General features: G+C 30.0%; 1 non-coding gene across 1 annotated transcript; it reads right to left on the bottom strand.

The window, feature by feature from the left end:
• Positions 1–72, bottom strand: TRNAQ-UUG (transfer RNA glutamine (anticodon UUG)). The gene has a single exon. It is a non-coding gene; the product is annotated as a tRNA-Gln (tRNA).
• Positions 73–17,845: the final 17,773 nt, after the last annotated feature.

Below are 17,845 nucleotides of genomic sequence, written 5' to 3'. Positions count from 1 at the left end.
AGGTCCTACCGGGAGTCGAACCCAGGTCGCTGGATTCAAAGTCCAGAGTGCTAACCACTACACCATAGAACCTGTTAATGTGTTTTGTATATATCAACTTATGATTTTGTTTGCAAACACCAGCCAGAATGATGACCAAAAATTAGAGAGACAAAAAAGAGAAACTAATGGGCGGTTCTTCTGCTTTTGAAATCATAAAGAAAAAGCAGGTGGTTGTCCCATTGATCCCAAGGGTGGCCATCCGTATATGTATCAATTAAGTTAGATAAAGAGTAAAATGTATGTCGATTTAATTATCCATTTTGATATATAAATATGACATATCCTTAATATTTGTTTTCTATAAATATTTGCATATTTTGGTGGATAAAAAAGCACTTAAAGAATAACTAAAAGAAGATGCAAAAATTGGTCATATTTGAAATCAAGTCTTCATCATTAGTAGAGTCACTACTTATAAGTATCTTTTACTAATCATAAAATTATTTAATTAGAATTTCTATACAGTATCTAGTTAATCTGCAGTAAATTAGCACAAAAATTTATAAGAAAGTCATCATTCAAATAAAGTTTTAAATTAATCAAATTATGTAATTTTAAATATTTATAAAGGATTCAATTAAATATTCTAACGGTAGATTTACAATTTTATAAAGTCTAATGAAGATATTAGATACCATAACGTGCCTGATCTAACGATTAGTTACTATTCGATTTTTTCTCAAATATATTACTATACCTTAACCACGTATCTCATGTATCAACAAATCAAGCATCAAGAAACATAGATTGCATAAAGATAAAATACCTAAATCATATGTTTATACAATATTCATTATTAAAATTTCATGTCAAAAAAATAAAAAAACATATATAAATACCAGGAATAAATGCACAAACAAGAATGGAGCGATAACTTTTTCTGGGCAAAAAGCTCCTAAATAACATGTTCACGACTATTCATGTGGTACTTAAAATGGACCTATTTATTCTTATAGTTTATTTTATTTACTAAATTAGACGATTAAATAGTTAGTTTATGATTTGACTACCAGTTTCTCCAAATTTAACAGTTACATTTGTATTTAGAATATAAATGAACATATAATAATATTCATTTATTAGTTACATGATTAATACTTTTACACCTCACTATAAAGTTATAAATTCAGATTGAATTGTGTATCATGTGTGTGTTTATATTCGAGTGTGACATATTATTACTGGTGTATAAATGTCACTTAATTATTAAATTGTATAAATTTTTATTAAAAAATAAAAATATTGATATGTAAATAGATATTTTTTCTCTTTTAATAACATAATCTCTCTCCTATTTTGTCTAAGTAAACAAATTCACAACTTCTATCAATTATATGGATCATTTTTGGGTTGATAAGATTGTACTATACCTAATTAATTGACAAGATCAACCAAAATATTTTGTTACAGATAATGATCATATAAATACAAATAAATTTTTTGATATATACAATCTTTTCACTATCTATTCTAGTTGATATTAATGTTATTAAAATTAGTAACAAAAAAAAAAGAATATATATATATATTTACGATCTTACTTGATATTCATGATTAGTTTAAAATCTCATCGTATATTAATGCTATTAGAATTTTGGATATTCTACTTAGGTGATTACTTTTTTAACTTATAAGCCAGTAATTTCTTACATGCATGACACATAACATGACATAATAAATTAAAAAATGAAGATATTTTGGATGATGAAACCCACATTGATCAACATTAATTTTCTTTTTTTTAATTTTTTTTTTGACGGAGCAATGAAAAATAATTGAAATTAAGAGCAGTGGAGCCATAAAGTTGAGAAAACACTGTCCTTATTATGTGTGCTTTTTCAGGCTTTTTTAACGAGTGTTTACTCCTGTTTTTGAGTTATTGAGTTGATTACGTATGTACATATAGACATATAAAATATGTAATTCTTTATTATGATGATGTATTGCTTGAGTGATCCATCACTTTTTCTTTTTTGTGCTTTTATTGCATTTGCGATTTAGCTTCTGTAAAAATTGAAATATGTATATATATATATGTATTTTCTTCAGCAATCAATGAGAATATTTCCAAAAATGTTGCATGAATTAATGGATGTATATAAAGGACACAGTACTGGTACTCCATTAATTATACATATATTTCAATTCTCCAAAATGGGTTAGTTAGGGTGTGTAGAAAGCCAATAGAAAAAAATAAAAATAATTGAAAAGAATATGTGCAAATATCGATCTGTATATATATATATATATATATGTAATCCGAAGTGGATATGCCAATGAAAAGGAAAAATATATATAATTGTATGAATAAATAAAACCTCAAGAATATTGCATGGACATGGCAAAGTGTGCATGAGTCAGAAAACTAGATCCTCCAAGTTGATTTTATCCATATCTTTTTGAAGATAGTAGATCCATAATCAACCACAAACAAGCAATAATTAGTATATCTGCACTTTTCAAATTAAAACAAAAAAAAAAAAAAAAAGAAGAAGAATAATAATTGGTATATCTGCAAAAAGAAAACTTTTTTTGTCAAAAATTATTTTGGCCCAGATGAACATTCTCCCTCATAAAATAATTAAGAGCTCCTCTAGCTGGAACCCTAACTAATAAATCTAAATAAATAATATTTCTCTAAATTTGGTTTAATATTGATCTTTATAAAGTCAACAACTTTATAGAAGCTAGTGATCGCAACCGTTGGATCTATACCTTCCTCACCAACATTTAGGGGAGATGGAAAGAAGGAGACGGAGTTGAACGTAGCTTTTTATCCAGACATATAGCTGATATCATGGCACTACAAGATGTTGGTAACCTGGGATAAGGCCTTTCTTCAATCATGCCTCTTCCTTATCCTTTCATATAATCATCATTAATACATAATTAACAATTGCTTAATTATTGAAAGCAACTATGTAATGATAATTATTTTCTTTTCCTAGTTGGGAGATCAATCATAGATCAATTAATTATTTGGTGTTATAGGAATTGATATAATATATTCATGTCATTTTTACAGCCAGGAGGCCATGCGTATATAACTTCTCCTTGTGTCATCTATCTCTGTCAGCACGTAAGAGTACGGGTGAAAAACAAGGGTTCTATTTACACACCCAAGAAAAATATAAGAAAATACACACACACACACACATATATGTATGTATATGTGCATGTGAATAAGGTATCTGTATATGTATATACGGTTTAAAGAGACGTAAATTAATCTATCGAGTTATGGATGACTGAAATTTTTTTGAAAATGCTTGAGAGGAGTACATATATCCACAATCTGTTCCTCAATAACCCATAAATGCTGTCAGTCTTTTCGTCTAACGCACTAACCATTGTGCATGAATATACAAATGCTACCACTAAAACGTATAATTAATCTTTTTTTATTATTACTATATATATATATATATACACACACCCCACATAAACACCAATTTACGTATATCTATGGATAAGAGTAATTTATTATAATAAAGTAGACAACACGACTTTATAATGAAGCTAAAAATCAATGGCAGAAGCTCCTAAACTTGGATATATATCAAAGGTCATGGTTTGATACGGTGCTTATATATATATATATATATATATAAACTTTCATATTGGCTTTGATCAGCACTCTATTAAAGTCATAGCAATCTGAACGTCACAAAGATACTTTGAAATTATCAAGATATATATATCATCAATTTCCCTCAAGGCGCAAATTATATGGTGGGCACATAATTGTTGGGATGCACTAAGTATCTTTTCAGCAAATGGTTTATGTGGCTATAATGCAATGTTGTGATGTTTGGTTCTTGATCTAACTCATTCTTCACCTAAAAATCTCGTGATGGCTTGATTTTTTTTGGGGAAATTCAGAACATATATATACATATATTTTAATTTGAAAAATTATCGTACTTCTAGATGATGGTACTTTTTATGTACAAAAAATTGAAGTAAAAAAAATCTTTTTTTTTCCACGAAGATGTCACACTTCAACAACATTTCAACAAAATAAAATTTCAAACAACATAATATCCAAAATTCTAGCCCTACTTGTGATTAAAGATATAAAAACAGGGTCTCTCCATTTTTTTTTTTTTTATATAAATAAGATCATAAATTATGATATTAAAATTGAAGTTGGTTAAATATTATTTCAAAATTTAGGCTATTATTAAAATCTAGCATAAACAAATTAATAAATTAATACCAGGAAGTTGAAAAGGCAGCTGTCAAAATCTACAAGTTCAATAAATAGTAAACGTATAGATGTCAAGCTTCCATTACATGGGTGCTCTGTCTCATGTGTTTCTTCTCTTCCTAACATTCACTCAACTTACATTACATGCAAAGTCTCCATCCCGTTCTTTACATATATATAAAAATTTAATATTTAATCATCATTTATATTTCTTTTAATTGTTCATAAAAACTTGTTTCATCATAATTTTTCAGCCCATTTGAAAAGGACAAAAGGAAAGAAAAAGAAAAGCAAAAAACAAATAAATAATGGTTTTTTTTTTTTTTTTTTTTGCAACGGAAAGTTACATTCATACATCTCCATGAAAGAGGTCAGAAAAGAAGTATACATGTGAATCATATGCTGTGAACTTCAATTTTAAAGAGAGAAAAATGTATGTTATAGAGATCCGGTCACCTCTTTTTGACTACTTAGCCAATGATTACAATAGACAAGTAGGGAATTGTTAAATATATATGTACCCCATTTAATGATTAGGACATTCAACTTGTGTGTATATATATACACACACATATATAAATTTTATTATGTACAAACAAAAAAAATTTCTGGTGACAAGAAGCAAAGAATAAATCTTATTGTTTTATCGTGGGAACATCGGTGGTGGAAGTCACTTAGGGACAAATAAGTTCACAGTGTCTCAGCTTGTTTTATTCTCTAAGAAGGCTAACGATCGAATTGAATGAAGTAGAATCAAAGTTAATGAAATTGTATAGACTAAAAAATGTATTCTTTTGTTTGGATAAAATAGTAAATGAGAATTATGTATAAAACATATTAATGTTTTTGTTTGTATAAGAGTTGAGAAGGGTAAAAAATTAAGACTATTATCTCCAAAAATAATAAAAGATCAGGTATGTTTTTTGAAGTAAAGTAATTTATTATTTTGTCTTGTTTTCTTTAGCAATTAAGAATTTTAGTGCAGGTTTGTCTGTTTGTTTGTTCGTTTTTTTTTTTTTAATTTATCTTAATTCTAATTTTAATTATTTTGGTGATCTTTTTATCTATTTGTTTTTGTTTTTTCCCCTGCTGGCATGGTGAAAGAGATTGAAGAAGATGAATTGTCAAAGGGATCGAAGAAGATGAATAATTAAGGATTTTATTATCTTACCTTTAAGGCATAAGCTATAAATTCTTTTTTGTTCTCAACCAAGATTCAAATTTTTTCCTCCCTTCATAACTGAAATTAACAGCATCAACACTTTTAATGACAAATTTTTGAAAATACTTTTTATGACTAAATTATAACATTAATCGAAATTTAGGAATTGAATTAAATATATTCCATTTATTTTATAAGGTATACATACAAACACTAGCAAATCCACTTTCTATACCTCAAGAGACTCAAGAAAGAGTAATGCAAAATAGCTCGAAATCTAGTAACATAATAAGATTCTGAAACTACATAAAGCAAAAAGAGCTAATGTCAGCTTCACTAACATTAAAAAAGAAATTGAACTAAAATATAACTAAAAAAATAGTAATTTCGAATTGATCATGGTACCTCAACAAAAATATAAAACACTAAGGAAGATTGAATTATAGAAAAAATCAAAACTTTAGTAGAAGTCATTGATAATAGGAACACCAACAAAGAAAAATAGAAATCCGGTGAAACAATCAATATTTCTAAACATAAAGGAAACAAAATTGACCAAAGTCTACAAATAGAACAAACTTAAATAATTTACAGGTCCATCAAGCACGAATGGTAGGTCGATTGATCATGATACCAGCTCCACTTACAATTACATGAGCACCTTATTGAAGAAACCCTGAGTATAAAGGCTCCAAAAATATATTAGCAAAAATTATCAAAAATATAGGTAAATAAATCTTTCACCTCTTGATAGTCTAACAAATCAATTATAAAAAAAAAAAGATTAATTGAAAACACCCAAAAAAAAGATTTGAAACTTTTTTCCATATCACACATTTTTTCCTTAGAAGTGTCAACAAATTGCTCATAAAATAGGCCCGATCCTAAGATTTTATAGGTATTCTTTTTCTTTTGTAGCCAAGTAACAAAATCTTGACTCTGATATATTCATAACGTAACAAGAAAATTTATACATCTATCCATTTTTCTCATATTTTTAGATCAAAATTTTGATTCTTTAAAAAAGGATCGAGCAAATAATTCATCTTTTTTTCTATTTCATTATGTTAATGAAAAGTCTCCAATACAAGGAAAATGTTTCTCTCCCTAAATGTTCCATTTTATTCCACTTTTCTTTGTTTTACTAAACATACTCTAAATCCTTTTGTTGGTTTTCTCTTGAGTACTAATACTGCATATGAAATTGATATATGAAATACATACTATTGTCATATTCATTTACACCTTCTTCAAGATCCATATTCCATGAGAATATTTTAATTATCGTTACACTATTTAAGCATGAATATTACTCATATAGAACTTCAACATTGCCCCCATACTTTGATCATTTTCTTCATATTGTGAATAATCTCAAAAGCTATACTAAAAAGTCTTCAAATGATTTAGTTTTGCAACTATTGTCTCATTTATATCTTTGATGCTTATGTTTATCTAGGCAACATCATGTGTTTGTCTTTCTTATGTGTATATACACACACGTTGATTGAAATAATCAAGAACTTGATTCCAATTCTTTATGATACTAAAGTATGTAAAAGAAATCAATGATAGCTTATATGTCTTCTTTTGCTAATATTATTTTCTCTTTTGATGAAAATTTTTCCTTCATTACCTTAACTCATGACAATTTATGTAACATTTTTGTCTCTTATTTAGTCAACGATACCATTTAACTGTCTTACATAGACTAATGATGAACACTCTAACTGTTATAAATAAATCATTTTATAGATGATTATTCAGTTAAACCTTCTAGCACTGACTCATTTAAAGCTTTGTTAGGGTGCGATTTCATGGTTATATCTTAAGTCTTTTATTATTCCAAGTAAACACTTATCTCGCTTTTTTGTGATTTGTGCTTTGAGCTTTTTTCTCATTCTCATAAAGCCTTTTTAATAGCCATATCTTCCAAAGATGAATCCACATTTATTTATAGGTTTTGAACAATTCTAAATAGGTCAATGTATTGTAATATGAGCTTGTTGTCCTAAAGTCCAATAGAGATTAAACAATAAAAAAGTTACACCTTAGAAAACAAACAATTAGGTCAATATGGATGGTTAAAATCAAGTGTAATACTAAAGGAACTATTTTAGTCTATAATGTCCGATCATAGTGAAGGATTATAAATTATGTCAAATGTCTAAATCTTATAAAACTTTTGCACCACTTGCCAAACTCGTTACCATCCATTATTTGATAATCATTACCGTTACTAAAAATTAGGAGTTTAATAAGCTAGATACATATAATGTTCTTCATGGTGACCTTTAGTCTAAATCTTATAAAACTTTTGCATCACTTGCCAAACTCGTTACCATCCATTATTTGATAATCATTACCGTTACTAAAAATTAGGAGTTTAATAAGCTAGATACATATAATGTTCTTCATGGTGACCTTTATGAATAGATATACATAAAACTCTTACTTGATTTTGTCAACTTAAGGGAAAATTGGTTGTATTGACTAAGTCCTTCATTATATAGGCTAAAACAAGCCTATTAAAAACAACTTCTAAAAGTTTTCTCTTCTTGGACCCAATTTAATTTTTTTTAATCTAAACTCAAATAACTCTTATTAACCTATGCAGATAAATTAATTTTGTTGGACATGGAAGATTTTACTAAGGACGATAACAAATAGGAGGTTGGGGCGTTGATTTTTATAATGGTGCTTGGTACTATGCTAAAATAATCTATATATTTTGAATATAATGATTTAAAGAATGTCAATTTATTTCATGGTTATCAAATATTGCAAATACGAGGGTTAATAATATAATACTATTAGATTACAATTACTTATTTTAAGTAAAGTACAATAAGTGTATTTTAATCAAAATTCAAAAAAGGTAAAGTAAGACTAATATATTGTATTTCAATAATATTTTTAATATCTTTTTTACTTAAATTTAGAATAATTTTTTTAAATCATTTTGAGCTAAAAATAAATTAATAAGTAAATTGATGTAGGTGATTCTGAAGAAGAAAAAAGAAAGAAGTCCAACAGACCGTGAAGTCTAGTCCAGACCTGAAACAACAATCAATTCCAACAATACTCAAAACGATGTCATTTTGAGTATGGAACCCGACACTAAAATGACATTTTTTTGAAAAAAAAAATCACAGAACATGAAAAAGCACACAGGAAAAGGAAAGCAGGGGAGACGTGGGATAAACCCTACCTCTTGCCACCTATAAAAAGGAGATCTAATTACAGAAGAAGGGGAGATTAGACAGAAGAAAATAGGAGAAAAGGAGATTTGTAGAGTGATAGAACTGGAGGAGAAAATTAGATATGTAGAGAGAAAGAAAGTTGAAGCAGGTCTGATTGTAGAGCGGTAGTAGAGACGGACTGGTAGAGAGCTGAAGCGCTAACAGAAACGAAGGAGAACAGGCATGAAACAATAGTGCACTTACAAGTTGATGAGCAAAACTAAAAAAACAGAGGAATAACAAGTAGATAGGAGAAATTGCGTAACGTTTATTTAATTTTGGAATTACATATTTTTTAGTAGAATTTTTTATGATTTTCTAGTTAAAAATTCCAATGTTGTTTGGAAATTTTTCAAAAATTTATATAAGTTATTACCTGATTATCTTTTTCTTGATTACAATTTTTGTTGCTCAATTCACCATGTCTAGTTAATTTTTCTTTGCTTGAGTAATTGATGCAGCATGAATCGAAGGTAAGTTTGTTGTTTAATTTTTAGCTTTTTTCTAGATGCAATTAGCAGTATTGATCTTAATTAGATTGTGAAAATTTATTAACTCACAACTTTATTTGTGATTAATAGTTTTAGAATAGCAGTTTTCAAGTCTTCCCACTTCTTAGCCATCAGGATGATCAATCCCTTTGACAAATTAGTAAGAATGTATATCCGAAAATTAGTCAGATTAAATGGAGTGCTAGTGATAGTAGTGTCCGACAGGGACCTCAGGTTCACTTCTCGGTTTTGGTATAGCTTTCAGCAAGTCATAGAAACGAAACTACCCCTTAGTACTGCATTCCACCATCAGAGCGATGAACAGTCAGAAAGTACAATCTGTACACTTGAGGATATGCTCTGACTTTATGCCCTTGACTTCAGGGGCCATTGGGATGACCATCTACCATTGAAAGAGTTCGCCTACAACAATAGCTACCAAGCGAGTATTAGCATGGCTCCGTATGAGGCGTTATATGGGTGTCCATGCAAATTGCCGATCTGTTGGGAAGAAGTGGGTGATAGAAAACTGTTCTGCCCAGATTTGGTAGAGGAGACTACATCCAAAATAGTTAAGATCAGGAAGAACATCCAGATGACTCAAAGTTGGCAGAAGAGTTATGCGGATACCCAAAGGAGGGATTTAGAATTTGAGAAAGGTAATTAGGTGTTCTTTAAGGTCACTCATTTCAAAAGAATCAGTAGGTTCGACAAGAGGGGGAAACTAAACCCCCGATTTATTAGACCATTTGAAATTTTAGACAGAATTAGTACCGCCGCCTATAAACTAGCACTGCCTCTAGATCCAAGGTCCATAATATGTTTCATGTGTCTATGCTACGCAAGTAAAAATCAGACTCCTCTCATGTCTTGGCCCACAATCCTCTTCCACTCTAGGAGGATCTGTCATATGAGAAAGTACTGGTTGGCATTGTGGATCGAAAGAGCAGATTACTTCGCAATCGAGAAATGTCCTTTGTAAAGGTCATATGGCAAAACCACACACCGAGGGAGGCTACGTGGGGGCTAGAATCAGATTTTAGAGTCCAATATCCCCAACTGTTTGATTGAGAGTGAGAGATAAATTTGAGAAAACAAATTTTCTTTAAGAGAGGGAGAGTTGCAACACCCCAAAATAAATTGTATATAATTTAAAATTTATAAATATAATTTTTATAATTTATTTTTCATTTAATTTAGAGTAAAAATGAAGTAAAATTGATTAAGGATTAAATTGAAAATAATTTTAGAAAAAATGGATGAAAATTTGGGTTCTGGGCGTGTTTTTAAAAGAAAATAAGAAAATAGGGACCAAAATACAATTTTAAGAAGTTTCACCATGTCAAACACTCGGTCAGCAGACCTGGTGAATCAGGACGCGCTGCGTGGCAGTGGACACTGATGCGGTGCCACGCGGGAAGCCACGTGGGCGATCTGGGTGCCCGCGATCGAACGACATAGATCCGTTCTCGCGTGCACGGACGGTTCAGATGCGTTTTCTCCCCAAACGCGATTAGACAGTCAGATTTGAACACGATAAGACGACCTATAGTGGATTGTGATGGACGGTTCAGATTGGATCGTGATGAACGGTTCAGATTCACTCTTTATTTAATCACGATCGAACGGTTCGGATCAAACGCAATGGAAAGCCCAGATAAAAAATAGAGGGATATAAATAACCTCCATCCATACCAAACCCTAACCCTAACTGCCAGACCCCCTCGCCGGAGAAGAAGACTAGGCAGCCAGAAGGAGACCACCGCCACCCGCCGCCGCACCAGAGTTTTTTTTCGACTGTCAAAAACGATAAATTTTTTTTTGCTCGAAATTTAATTTTAAGCACACTCATAGCCAAATCAGAGCAAAAAAATCGGCCAATTGGCCGAAAAATGCCAGCAAAGCCCGACGGCACAGCCGCAGAAAATTTCACAAAACGCCTCCGATGAGGCCATTCCCAGTTCCCATTATGTATAATTTTTTTACCGTTGTGATCACCATGTCCTTCTCTACAGGTTGATTGGAGCAAAATACCCGACCACAACGTGAGCTAGAGGAGCTGCCACATTGGAGAGCCCCACCGCTGGTGAGTTTCAGTTTTTTGTATTTTTTTGGCCAATCGAGACCCTTTAACATGTTTTCTCGTAGGGATTGATGCAGAATCGACTGAAACAAACGACCCAAGGCGTATTGCCGCTGCAGGCGGTGACACCGTTGCCGGAGCACGGCGAAGCCGCTGTGTCAGAATTTTAAAATTGACCAAGTGAGCTCTGGGACTGATTTTGGGTTTGTTTTGGACATTTGTAGGTATTATTAGCATGTTTTAATTTCCGAAGAAAAATTCAAGAAATTCGAGAATCGCCCGTAGGCGCAGTCGAACAGCTTAGCTTTTCGGACATCAAATCGAATAAAGATCCCTCACTCTATTTCTTATTATAGAATTGAAGTTTAAATAAATAATAATATAGCATTTTATACAAATTTAATAAATGTGTATAATTAATTACGGATTGCTAATGGAGCCAAAATCGAAAATTATCCTCTATTGATTTCTGTTGATTTATTGTACAGTTTAAAGACATGATAGTATCTAATTTATCAATTGTATAATTTGAATGCATGTATTGCTGCCTTATGTGATCATCGTTTAGTTAAAAAATTGAGATATGCTTGTATTTCTTGATGCATATTTATTTGTTTGTATTATTATGGTTGATTTGGAAAATGGAGACTAATGAAAAATGAGAAAATTGTGTGGAAAGATGAATAGGTGAAGACAACAACCTTACTGGATATTCTGAGAGATGGTGGACAGACCGGGTACATAGAAAATCCTATCGTGAACACTGTCTCATACCGAATGGGATATGGAGATATGATAATTTGGCGTTCATACCGAACGGGGTATGGAGACGGCCCGCTTCACTCTCATACCGGATGAAATATTGAAATTTAATAATTTGACACTCATACCACACGGGGTAAAGGAACAACCTGTAATTAAAATTGTTAAAGGAAAGGGTTCACCTATAGCAGAAACATCCCTATAAACCCCTATGGATACTAGTAGGATGGTGAAAAAGTGGCAATTATTATTTGATTTATTGACAATGTATATATAGATTTGTGATTTGTACTATATTGCTGATTTTGCATGAAACTATGATTTGTATGATATTATTGTCTGCATAGGTTATTTTTATGAATCTCACTACCGTAAGTGAACGGTAAATGATTTTATTTATGATAAACGAATTTATTTAAATTAAGTGTTCCATTACTGTTTTGATTTTATACCAATCTTTACTTCTGTATCGGTGATATAGTGTGATATCCTTACTGGACTAGTATAACTCATCCCTTATTTCACCATTTCAAATCAAAATGATCAGGTTTCAGAGCCCGATCCGCAAGAAGATTGAGAGTAGATGCTAGATTTTTTATTTTTTGTTTATTTTCTTGTTTTTATGTTTCTTTCAAAAGAGTTAATTCCGTAATGTTCTTTAATATTTTGAGTTATTTATGTAAGGAATGTAAATCCTGAACATTTATTACACTTCCGTACTTTAATTATCTTTTATTTTCTTTGGATATTTTCGAGGTCGTTATAGCAGAAGTAAAATTTTATTAATTAGACATATACTGTTAAATGTTAACAGAGACTTGAATGAGAGTAATGTAGTCGAATTAACTGGATTAAATAAATTATCATAAATCTAATTGAATTAAATTCATATTTGCTATAAAAAATTAATAGTTATTAATTGATAGAACTATAGAATACTGAGAAAAAAACCTAAAATACATTAGGATACTTCGACCATTGCAGACTATATTAAATCGATTACAAAATTAAAACTCAAATAAATCCAAGATTCAGGTGGAATTAATTTTTCTGGTGCTTCTCTACTGATAATTTTTCTAATTTTAATTATTTTGTTTTGATTAAATTATTTTAATTTTTTATAAAAATTTAATTTTAATTTCTAGATAATAATAGAATTTCTTATAATTTTGGTACTTGATACACAATCCCTGTAAAATGATATTCTACTTATAACTGAATTATCACAACGATTTCGTGCACTTATAAATTTTTCCATCAAAAACTTTGTTAAGTGGTTCGAAGAAGTGCTAAGAAAGGTTGTATACATGCTAAGACTCCATGCATAAAAGTTAGATGCCTGATAATGATAAAGCAATTAAAAAACTACAAAGTCCAATCCACCAATCTCGATTCCAGTTGGATTAAAAACATGAGCGAAAACTGAAAAATATAACATCATCTGCACTATAAAGAAAGAGGTAATCAGAAACAACCATTTCACTTTTTCTTTTTCACATATATGAGCAGTGGAGTAGATTTATAGATTCAATTTGACTGAATTGTGTTTTGAACTCTCTTTATAGAGTTGGATTCTCTGTTATTGGAATTATTATATGCTTGAGTTATTTTTCTTTGTCATATGCATTGAACTGATATAATAGTTGGTTATCTCAGTTTTATTAATAATTTTCAGGCTTTTATGTTTTACCAATATAAATTTAAAATAAGAAAGTAACTCGAAGAATCGTGATACATGATTTTAATATTGTAAAACATCAATAGCTATAGTTAAATTTAGCGTATGCAATTAATTAACTATTATAAAGTTCTCAGGACTTCAACATAATCATATTGTTGAGTAACCCATATATACGTTTGGATTATCCAGTTATGTCATCCCTCTAGCTGTAATTATATAGGCCAAGATGCCGCATTATTTACATATATATATATATATATATATATAGAGAGAGAGAGAGATATATATATATATATATATACCTAGGGTAACCAAGATAATGTCTTAAACATTGATTAATCGCCATATATATCTCCTCAAGGTAACAGTTAATTAGTACAACGTATTGCTTCTTATCTTCATACATAATGTTAGATTTATAAAGTTTATTCTGATGAATTTGTGGGTCTTAGAGATGAGGCAATTGACAACCAAAAAAGCAATTTGGTTCTTTTTCTGGTGATATGGATGATTGAAAAAAAAGTTTGGATCATAAAAACCAATAATTTACATATTTGCTTGGTGAGTCAGTATATTATCTTCAATATATGAAGAACAGATGTATTTCAGGGGAGCTGCCTTTGTATATCAACTTATGTAAGCCTGTCCCATATGCATGCATCACCCACTACCAACTTGGTTTTCCTAAAATTAAAAACCTATGCATTGATATTTGCAATACTATGTAAAAACAGTTAACTAAATAATTGGTTAATTTAATTTTCAGCTATCCTGATATGCATATTATCACATCCAAGAAATGAAAGAGGGAGGAATGAACCACAAAGCGGTATGCTCTCCCCTCCGTCTCCTTTCCCTATGCATATAAATTTTAAAATCTTAAAATAATGTTTATTTAATTACTATAGGTGGAAAATTTGAAAAATAATTTATCTTTTAAAATAATAAATTTTTTTATATAAAAATATCCTAATATGTATATAATAAAATTAAATAAATAAGTAAAAGTAAATCGTAAGGAACATAATATAATATTTATATATAGTTTGTATAATATTTATATATAATAAGTAAAAATAAATAATGATTTGTATTTATTTCTTTGCAAAAAAAGAGAATAATTTTATACTTATATGATAGTTACCAAATATAAAATTAAAACTTTATTATATCTTTTTTTATTATTTACATTTGGCACCTCAATTATAGAAATTTCTAGCTAATTTCAATACTTTGTACTAGATGATTTTTATGCTTGATTAGATTCCAACAATTTTGTCCTTGAAAACTGCAATTTGGAAATTCAACCTGAATTAAGATGGTGATGACCTCGAACATAAAAGTAAAAGCTACTACGAAAATTAAAACAAAAATTAATTGGGAACAAATAAAAGGAAGTGAGAGAGAGAAAGAGATTCTAAGGCAAGGAAATGGAATTGAGAGTATAAATAATTAGAGGAAAGCTGTATAGCCAATAATTGTTCAGTGGAGTAGTAGGATCTATCTCAATAGTTTTGGTGTGGATAGAGGATATAAACCCCAAAGACTATGCGTGTATAAGAGATGGAAGTTGGAGTCCTTGTTTTAGTAGTTTAATATTTTAGAATATCTTTTTTCTATTGGAACTTGAATTTGTGCATGCATGCGTCTTTGGGTATGATATTCTCTCTTGGTGGTTGGAATGACTATAGCAAATTTATGTCCTACTGTATTTTACTTACCTATTCCTATATAAGTTTCTTGTACTAGAGGTTCTCTTCTTTTATGGAACTTCAAAGTGCCAATATAACTGAAAATTCTCAAAATAGAATTAGTGGGTTCCAAAAGCTTTTGTTCATTACTTTTCAACTAACTTAATTTAATTATATTTGGAAGGTATTCTCTAACCCCAATATTAGGTTGTAGGTTTATTAGGCGTAATGGAAGAGAGAATCCTATTTACATTAAGTTAAATAGATTTTTTCTCGATCCTCGAGCAGTTAATAGATTTCTCAATACCAAAAAGTTGACTATACCTGATGCACTTCTGAACATACATTAGTCTAGCTACCATTTTTTAAGAACATTTGGGACCCAATCCATTTATGGTATTTAATATTATTTTAAGTGAATGGTGCGGTTGACTTGATCAAGTTGACATGGATTATCCATAAAAGGGAATGCTATGTCAACTTTTATCTAACAAATAGATTTAGGAGAGCTAGGAATTTTGGTAAGAGGATAACACTAGTCTTATCATGGTGAGGATTAATTCTCTTCATAAGAAGATATACTACTAACTTGGTAACAATCAAGAGGGAGTGAGTGTGAGAATATAAATAATTGATTAGACAACTTTATATTTGGTTAGTTCAATCTATTATTTTATATCGTATTAAAGATAAAGGTTTAGTGTTCAAATCCTACTAACTAAATTTTTGTCAAAAGTTAACTTTATATAAAGTTTATGAGGCTTATACATGATTCACACTTTTAGCTTGGTGGATCTATGAGTGAGGAAGTGTGTTTTGAATATAAATAATTAATCGAGCTCTTCCTTATCATTGTAAATTTTTTAGATAATTGATTCATTTTATTATTTAATGACGAGTACCTATAATCTTGACAGAGTTAAAGAGAGGATGATTAGATAGAAATCAAGAACTAGCTAGTTGAGAAAGGATGATTAACTCCAAGTTCTTCCCTTAGAGGAGAAATGATTATCGATGGTTGTCAAAGATAATTGGGATAATTTCAATCCCCATAGGCATACAAGTTTTATGTTAGTGTAAAAGATGAAAAAATTGAAAAAAAAAAAGAGGTAGCAAAAGGTAAGGTTAAGAACATGAGTGAGAGGATAAATGAGGCTTCTTTAAGCTCTGATTATTTAATGATTCAATTGCAGATTACATCGATGCTTTGGTAGACCAAAGAAACATTAGAGCCGAGAAAATAGAATTACAGAGATTGTTAAGTTAACAAGAAAGTGTATGGAGACAAAATCAAGACTCTAGTGGCTCAAAGAATATAACAAGAATATGAAAAATTTCCATCAGGCCATTAAAAAGAAAGAGCAAAAATGCGATAACTTTCTTAAGGAGGGAAATGATGGCTTTGTGGATCCTCAAGAGATTAAGGTAAAGATAGAGAGATTCTTTAGAAATCCACTTTAGGAAAAGATTGATAATCTCATGTTGGCTAGAGGTTTTAGACTTCTATCACATTTATGAGGCTTAAGCTGTATTATTATAAGCTCTTTTTTTTTTTAGTAAGAGGTGTGGTAAGCAATTTGTGATTGTGATTGGGATAAAACTCCAGAATCAGATGAATTTAATACGAATTTAGTAGAAACATCTAGTTGACTATAAAAAAAGGAGTTTATGAATTTTTTGAGGGAACTTCATGAGTTTGAGGTTTTTATCAAACTACTTAATAACTCACTAATTTCACAAATCCAAAAGTTTGATAGAATAATAGATCTTCATGATTTTAAGCCAATTTTGTTAGTGGGTTGCTCATATAATATTCTTATAAAGTTTTGGTGAAGAGACAAAAAGGTGTTATAAACAAGATAATGAAAATTTTTATTTCAATGGCAAAGAAGTTGGAGGGTATGTTTAGAAGATTTTTATGGAATATATTGGGAGAAACAAAAAAAAATCCATTACATGAATGAGAAGAAAATATGCCTGAGTAAAAAAGATGGACGATTGGTAGTGGAAAACCTTAAGGTTATGGACAAGGCTCTTCTTTTTCAAATAGATTTGGAGGTTTGAGATTGAGAACAACTTGTAATGAAAGAAAGTGATCACTGATGTTCAAAATACTCCCCAGTATTATTAACATTGTCTTCTAAATTGATTCAGAGTCAAGGTTTAAACATTTAGAAGGGAATAATCAAGAAGGTATATAGATGGATGACACAAGGGAACTAATGGTAGGGTTGTTAATAACAGTGCGGGATGTTTCCAAGATTAGGTTCTAGGATGATGTTTGAACATGTGATACTCACTGAGAGTCATTTTCTGAGAATTTGTTCATTAAAAAAAAAAAAAAAAACTTGTTGGTGCGTGAAGGTGTATCATAAGAGAAATGAGAGGTGTATAAGGAACTATTTCATCAATTTCTTTTAAACTAATATTTCCATTATAGATTGAGAATGTTAAGAGCATTTATAGTTTCATTTGAGGATT

This window comes from Carica papaya, chromosome 9 (assembly GCF_054855325.1).
Source record: "Carica papaya isolate Zhongbai chromosome 9, ASM5485532v1, whole genome shotgun sequence".
Taxonomy (NCBI): domain Eukaryota; kingdom Viridiplantae; phylum Streptophyta; class Magnoliopsida; order Brassicales; family Caricaceae; genus Carica; species Carica papaya.
This window is presented reverse-complemented; position numbering and strand designations above follow the sequence as displayed.